Here is an 8,769-nt window from a genome sequence, read left to right on the forward strand (position 1 = left end):
TGGTATCAATATATATGTAAAGTGAGTGCGGCAAATAATGCCCAGTTCACAAGTCAGGAAATCCTCCATTTGTTTGATACAGTATAACAAAAGATCCTCTTTCATCGTCATTAAAAAGCCTATCTGATGATAAAGCGATATCAACGAGCCATTTTTAACCACCAGGCAACAGTGTAACAAAAGAGTGATGTCAAAACCAAATGATCTTGTTTTAGGGTAAATTTTGTTTCTACATGGTTCTCTGAATATTAATAAGAATTATAAAAAAAAAATTTGCATACTGTTCTAAATTATGTAGTTGACGAATTCAGAAAGAAAGTCGTTGCGTTCCGTTATTTTTTCCAGAGCTTTGATAACCTTTGATAACCAAAAAAACCCTGCAAAACCCTATGCTACATCTGCTGTACATATGTGCATGAACTGTGCGTAGGTGCAGGGAAAAAAAATCCTGAAAATAACCGTTTATTAGTTGTTTACAGGTACACAACAGAGATGAACTAGGGTGCCGAGAGAATATTCTAAATGTTCAAAGGGTGCCGCGAGTAGAAAAAGTTTGAGAACCCCTGCTCTAAACCATTAAATGTCAAAATATACGGACTTATCAAAAGTCAAATGTTCTAAACATAAATATCTAAACTGCCGTTTGAATTTAACTAAGAAAATACTCGTGTGGAGTAACTGGCAAAACTCTTATACGCATTACCTGTCAAAATACTCGTACCTGTTAAATATCAAAATATTCAGGCGCATTAACCGTTTAAACTCTCGTGTACATATTAACTCACACCATATGCATAATTTGTCGATACACTCGTACCATTAACTGTCAAAATGTCAAAATGATCGTATGCATTAATGTCGAGCACTCGTACACATTAACTGCCAAAATACTCGTATGCGTTGACTGCCTAAAACACTCGTACCCCTTAAGTGCCAAGACAATAGGGTCTGGTGGGGTAAAGTGGTCATGGTGTGATTGTGCATAAGTGCTCATTTACTGCTCAGTCTAGCCCTATTATTCTCCAGGAACGTTTCTAAATCGTTCTTTACAGTGTAATGAATTTGAAGTGCGTTGTAATTAAGTTCTATTAATACCTAAATAAAAACTCGTTTAATGCTTTTGATTTGCTTCCAATCAGCTGGGTGACATGGTGATAAGGCGCTGCCCTTCTGCACCGTGTTCTCAAGTTCTGACCTGCAGGGTCTAGTCTTTGTGTTTTCGAGATGAAGAGAATCGTCAACGACCAAATTGTACGATTATGCGGCATCTGAAAGACCCCTTGGGTATTCGTTTGGATTTGAATGCCCTCGGCAAAATTAAATCACTAGTGCAGTTTCACTTCAAACAGTGTTCAGGTGCTCCATCTGGTAGAAACTGGGCGTAAAAATTCACTGTGCCATTGACATCCGCGCCTTAATGGCGCACTTAAAAGATTGAATGCTAGATCGGGGGGATCGCACTGAGTCTGCAAAAGGCTAAAGAAAGAAAAAAATGCATACCTACTACCTTTCAAAATAAAACAGGATAACATTAAACTTTTTTTACGACTTTTGTCTCTACAAATATTTCTTGCATGAATTTTCCCCGCAGTTTCCCCAGGACATTTATTTCAAAATTGAAATTAGCAAATCACAAACTTTTTACGCTGAAACTTAAAACGTATTTGATCCTAAAACTCGTACACTTTGAATATTTTCCCGTCGTTTTGGATTACTTTAAAAGCGCAGATATTCAAACAGAAAAGTCTTCTCAGATAAATTCATTCGTTAAAGTATAGAAATACTGCTTTGAAAACTAAATACTTTTGCATCTGCTTATTCCTTCATTTCGTTTATTTTAGGAGACTGTTCCAGTCAATACATTTGAATGATATTGATTAGAAAAAGATCTATATTTAGTGAGGGTTCTATAATTAAACCAAGTGAGATCCGAGAGCTTCTACACTATAAACGCAATGGGGCTAGATTTTTGGAGTTTAAATCGAAAATGAATTTTCCCATGGCCGGTTAGGAAAAGGAAACTGATCTAATAATGTTCAAAATTACAACAAATTTTGATTTGACAAACAAGGAAACTCAGTAAATTGGGGCTAAATGGTAAAGAGAGATGTATCATTATTGCTGTAGGTGTGGTTTTTCAAACTCTGAAGCATTTTTGTGCAATATTAATTATAAATTTGAGTCACATGTCCGTTTTTCTTTTTGTTTATTGCATTTGGTATGGTAAAGCCTTACACTGCAAAAAAATTCCGAAACGTTACTGAATATATCCGTGTAACGTTTCAGGTTTTAAATGGTTTTTATCCACTTACTGGAAAAATCAAGTATCATTGTCAAAAAGCTTCCTGAATTGCTACAAAATGTCCGAATGCAGACTACTTTCTCTTGTAAAAAATAGCTTTAGCTCCCAGTTTAAAGATTAACTGAGCGTATTTGTAAAGTGTATCCGCCCCAGTTCGATTGCGGCCTGTCCAGACTGCTAAGGCACCCAAAGGGCGCAAGCCAGCATATGGACTACGTAGCTTTGCAGAAATTGCAGGTGAGTAAAATTCCTGATACTTACTTGCAATTCTGATTTCGCTTTGGCCATGTGTGCATACTGCTTTTGGAGCTCTCCTGGAAATGCAGGAAGGTGCCAATCTATTATAGTATGCCTACCTAAGTTTACTCTAAAACTCCAGTGATGCAAATGTCTTTAAACGGGAAGCTTCCAGGATAATTTCAGGAAGGTTGCTGCATTCTAGAGGAAAACTTTCCTAGTTTTTGTAAGATATGTTACTGGAAGAAATTGGGCACATCAGCTTCCCATTATTTTCCAGGAACGTTTCTCAATCGTTTTTACAGTGTAGTTATTGCTACATATTGAACGTATGGGAAGCTTAATAAATAGTATTGAGCTTACATACATGGGCACCCACAAAGAAAGTGTTTATAAAAGAATCTGCAAAATAATTTGCAACTTTTTTCCAAAAAAAATTGCCAATAGGTGTGAAAAATTACACAAATAAAAGTGAACAATCATTGACCAAGCACAAATTGCTTGTTATCCTCACTTGATCTAAGTTATTGAAAAAGTTTCTCTGATTTTTCAGGTTGCCAGGACGAAGAGAATAAGCTCATTGTTTTAATATTTATTAAGTTTTCGTCGCCATGATTACGAATCTTTTCTGCGTTCATTCAAAGCTCAAAGCTTAATTTAAGCAGACTTTACTTTTAAAATGGGTGTAAAATTACGATTTTTTCGAAAAAACATCCACACAGATGAGCTCAAACAGCAAAACCTCATCTAAATATGAAATTTCCAGTTTACTAATTCCCATCATTTAAGATTGATAAGAAATAAAAATACATAACGTTATACGCAGTAAATAATCTTTATGATAAGTGTACGAATGCAAATTAGCCAATAACCATATACTTATTACCGTATCCTAATGACAATTTCTTTTTTTATGAATATGCGAAAAACATAATTTGAATTCAAGACGTCAAAATTCAAATGAATGCTGGATGTATTTTTTTTTTTTTTTTAAATATTTTTATCTTGATTTTTGTTTGTTTAATAAACAAATAGCTTGTTAGTTAACTCAAGGAAAAGTAAAGTATGAGGTTTATATAACTTCAAAAATGCCCTTCCTATTATGCAAAAAATTCTGCGATCGTCCATTGTTGCATAAAACATGAAAGTGAAACAAATACAGTGAAATTCCGTTACAACGAAGACCAATATAGCGAATTCTCGGTTTCTAAGAATTAAATTTTCACTCCCTATTTTTTTCTATTACCTTGCTTGGATTCCATTACAACGAAATTCCCGTTACAACAAACACAATTTGTGTCCCCTTGAAGTTCGTTATAACGCTGTTTTACTGTATACAGGTTACCCAACTTAACCAAAAATAAAACTTAAAAAAAAAAAAAAAAAAAAAACACTTGTAAAATTTCTTCAAGAAAACTGCCAAGAAAGGGTAAATAATGTAATTTATTATTTTTTAGTAAAAATTTTAAGTTCTGTATAAGTAAAAGTTGTCGGAAACGTCGGTTCAAACGGGGACATTCAGTTTCTCATTGATTTGCGTTGCCATTGTTGATGCAGTGCATTAACATCTGTTCCTATACTCTGTGAGCCAGATTGAATCAAGTTGTTTTCATCGAAGTATAATAGGGTTCCAGATCATATTTTTTTTAATATAATTTTCATATTTCATTTAAAAAATCAAAATTCTGTTTTTGGTTTAGTAAATAGCGTTTTTATTGTTGAGTTGGTTCATACTTTGGTATAAAAAAATATATCAGCCTTTTCCAAGGTCGTTTAGATATTATATGCAAAAGTATCAAAAGTCTTTTCAACATCACTAAATGATTTTTTTCTCAATTTATTTGTGAAGCAACGGCTGGAGCAAATCAAACAAATCTTGGCAAAGCTAAGATATGATACTAATGACAACTATGTGATAAAAAAGGGGAGTTCTCACAGAAAATGTTGAATTTAATGCACAATTCAATATTGAGACGACACCTTAACAAAAATTAAGTAGTGAAATTATGCAGAGAGATAAATATACTATTTCAGAAAAAATAACACCTAAAACGTGCATCAAGCTTTAACAGTCTTCGAATACAAAGAAGTGCTTTGGTTTTTTTTCTTTTTTTCCTCATAAGAGTATGCTCCCGCTAATGAATTATTTTGGCATGTCTTCGTAGCTGATGTGATCGGTTAAACATACTCATTATGTGTGGTGGAGTAGATTTTCAAGGAAACGTATCTATAGCTTCTTGTCTTTTATTCAGGACTAGCGGTACCCGCACGGCTTTGCTCGTAGTAGAAAATTAAAAGGTCATTTGGTTCGCTTGTATATTTATAAATAATGGATGAAGAATTTCTCGCCAATATGCTATGTTAATGGTCTCGTCCATGTTATGGTAATTCGCTCGGTAAAATGGGGTTAAAATTTTAATAAAAGAAAGAATTAAATCAAATTTTCAAAAAAAATCTTTGAGGTGCTCACCTTTATGCTACGAACTATGCTACGAACTGATTCTCTGCCAAATTTCATGAAAATCGGCCAAACGGTCTACGCGCTATGCATGTAAAAGAGATTCAGACATCCAGACATCCAGAAAAACACTTTCAGCTTTATTTTTAGTAAAGAAGTGGACAAAAGAAAAAAAAAATAAGTTCTAAGTTTTTTAATTCATCATCTACTCATCAAAAAGTATTGAAAGGAAAAAGACAACCACGTTATTTTTCTCCTCTTTCAGTTAGCCTTTAGCCATCTAAACTCTTTACGATCATTCTTTCCTTATACTAAACTAAAAAAATCAAATCAAAATCATGTATTTTTCTAGAACAATTACCTCAAACGTGGATTACGGGGAAAAATTATCACTGCAACGCACGGAAACAGTTTTAGCAAAGCATAAAGAGGGAAAAAAATATGCCATTACCCATTACGCCGGAGCGAAGTGGCTTCAAATGCAGCCAATTTTCAAAGCTAATTGTGTCTGTTAAGCTTACTTAATTAGCAAAACTGGGTTTTTAACGATCTTCTGTTCTCTGTTTTATCCGCATTATGTGTGGTTGGTGAATAACTTCCGTTCTTTACGATAGATGGCACTACTGAAATTTACCTCGAGAGAATTTCTAATAAAAATAATTCTTTCTGTATAAAAAAGCAAAAATTTTTTTTAAAGAAAAATTTCCTGAGTAATCTGCAGGAGGGGAGGTTGTAACTTCAGTTTGCGAGCACAGGTATCAATAAGTGAGTACAAGAACTTATATCGAGTTAAGTTTTAAAAAAAAAAATTTCAAAACCGACCACTTACTCTTAAAATGAACATTGGCTGATGCACAGTGATGCGAAAACGCCAAAAAGGGGGTAATAAATGTTTTTTTTTTTCCTATATTCAACCAATTGAGGATTAATAAATTTTTCACAGGCCTACCTCTTAGGCAATCAGAACTGGAATTTTAGAGACCCTTCGTCCACTACAAAGATGAATGGAGCCTTTAGAAAGTTGGCGAACCATGAGTGAGAATTTACAAAAATTGCTTTTAAGCAGTCTATAATTTTCGTTTCTTATTAAAGGCCGGTATATTTAATTTCTCTCGTGTCCAACGATAGTAATAGACGAAAAAAATGAGTAATCGAATTCTCAAACCGAAAATCGGTTTTGATCAGCACCGAAAACTTGGGAATTCAAAGTTATTTTTTTCAAAATACTCTACAAAAAATGTCCTTTTATGTCCCCTCAGAAATTAATAATAATTAGTCATAAATGGTCTGTAGAAAGATCCTGAAAAGGAATTAGCTGCGTAAACCTGCGAACTTTGGATCCTGAGCCCAAACAAATCGAAAAAACTCCATAATAACATGCCTGTGTAAACAAGCAAGCGAGAGTGATTTAAAAACATTTTTAAGCGCTTTTTGGCATTTTCGCCCCACTGTGTGACGGGACGAAAGACATTTTAAAATTTAAGTAGTTACATTAAAAACATTTCTGGATGACATGGGAAAATACGAAAAAAAAAAAGATGAACACAGAATTAAATTAGAAATAACTAGATATCTTTGTAATCTGAAGTAACAGGAAATATCCAACGTTTTGTAGCACAAATACACAGATTACTGAATGCAAGCGTTTTGGGGTTTCCATTAACCAAGACTTCCGGAAGTCTCTACTTCCAAAAGCTCGCAATTTTGAATTGAAAAAGGGGTTTCTGGAAACCCCAAAAAACGTGTATAAAGTAACTTATATATTTGCGTTACAAAACGTTGGATATTTCTTGTTACAGTTACTAAGTTTTGCTAGTCATATAAGCGGAATCAAGATTGAAAATCCTTTCTAAAATCTTAATTTTATGTACTAAAGCCTATTATTATTTTATTCGTTAACAAATATAAAATGGCAACAGATAAACATTTTAAATCACTGAGCTTTCTCTCCTTCAACAATGAAATCGTCACCAATCGCGTGAATAAAGGCTTGAAATTATATTTAGAATTTAGAAAAAAAAGGGTTACATACTTAACTTGGAGTTCCAAACAATTCCATCAGATGCAGAGAAATTTGCTCCTTCTCTTGGTACTAATATTTTAAATGTTCAAGTATGTTTTCACGACCAAAATTGCAAAAAAAAGTGCTAGTTTTTGTATTTTTCAATTAGAATATTCAATAATTAAAGTCGTACAAATTGAGACTGGGCTAAAATACTCGATAAAGTTGCCTTTCGAACAAAAAAAAAAAAAAAGAAATTATCAAAATCGGTTCATGCGTTTAGGAGTGCCACAGAGAAACGACAAACTTCTAACCCCCTTCTTTGTTACGTCGGAGATTAAAAACAGAAAAAGTCGAAAAAGTTAAAAACAGTCGAAATGCTGCAGCTGAATATGGGCAATAATTTTCGAAGTTAAGGAATTTTATTGAGGGAACTGGGGCTAATGGCTAAAACGAGTCCCCGTCTGCCAGAAAACTGATATGTATTCTCTAAACTGCAAAAATATAAGAAATAAGCTGTGCTACAAAAGCTATTTACTTTAATGTTTAGACATAGCTGAAACTTTTGCCTTAGCACATTCGTGAGTAAAAGCATTAAATTTTAGTTAAATTTGTTTCAGAACAAAGTTCGTGTTTTTCATCCGTTTTATAGACCTTACGTTGTTAAGTTTACTCTAAAATGCTTTGAGAAGCACAAACATTTTTAAGAAACTTTATGTTCTACCAAGGTCTACCAAAGTACCATAATGTACTACATTACTTTACGTAAAACAGGTATCAGTACAAGTCCCTAATTCAACATTAAATAGCAGTGCAAAAAAATTTTAAATGCAGCTACAAAAAGGAATATTTTATTACTGTTGGCACGAATTATTATTACACAAAAAGAAGCAGGGAGTTTCCTCCAAAACTGAACGAGCCTACTTTCCCGATATGCCAACATGGATTTCCGAGCACCTAATCAATATTCTCAAAATTAGCTAAAACTGCGAATTATGTCGAACATATCTTTTTAACTTTTTATGCCGATTTCTGTTAACAAAATATGCCTCGCTCTTACGATGAAATAGATACTTAAAAAATAAATAAACGAACAAATAAAGTAGCAGCACCTTTTAAACAAAGCAGCTAATATATAGCGATTAAAGATTTTTTTTCGTTTAAAAAAAAACTTTAATCGCTTTCAAAAAGTAACAAAAAGAATTAAAAACAGTAAACTCATAAAAATAAATTCATTATATCAAAAAGAAAAATCTTCTGTTAAACTCTTTTTCCGGATAAAAATAAAGCGCCTCGGATGTTATTTCTCTCCGTTTCCAAAAAATAATTTTAAAAAACAAATAAATAAATAAATAAATATACCTTTAAAAAAATAATAAAATGTGCACGAAATAATTTGCATCATCAAAAAAAAAAAATTTTTTATAAATAAAACTCGTCTGTTTAACTCTTTATGTTAATGTAACACCGCAAGTCAAAGTGTGAGGAAAATCGGCAGTTTTAAAAATTCATAAAATGAAACTGATTCTTCATTTTCGCAACATCTGGTTCAGTTGCCTACCTGGAACGAATAGATCATTTCTTAGTGAATTGAGACTTGGACCTCAAAACCAATTAAGTAATTGATGCACGCAAAATTCAAGTTCGATCCTTGTAATTGGTTGAGTAATGTTCATATTACACGCGATTGTACAACTGACCCTCCATCTCTCACGCTTGTAATCAGGGGTAAGTGCACGATTCGTGCAATAGCTAAACTTACATATCGGG

Source organism: Uloborus diversus, chromosome 8 (assembly GCF_026930045.1).
Source record: "Uloborus diversus isolate 005 chromosome 8, Udiv.v.3.1, whole genome shotgun sequence".
Lineage (NCBI taxonomy): Eukaryota > Metazoa > Arthropoda > Arachnida > Araneae > Uloboridae > Uloborus > Uloborus diversus.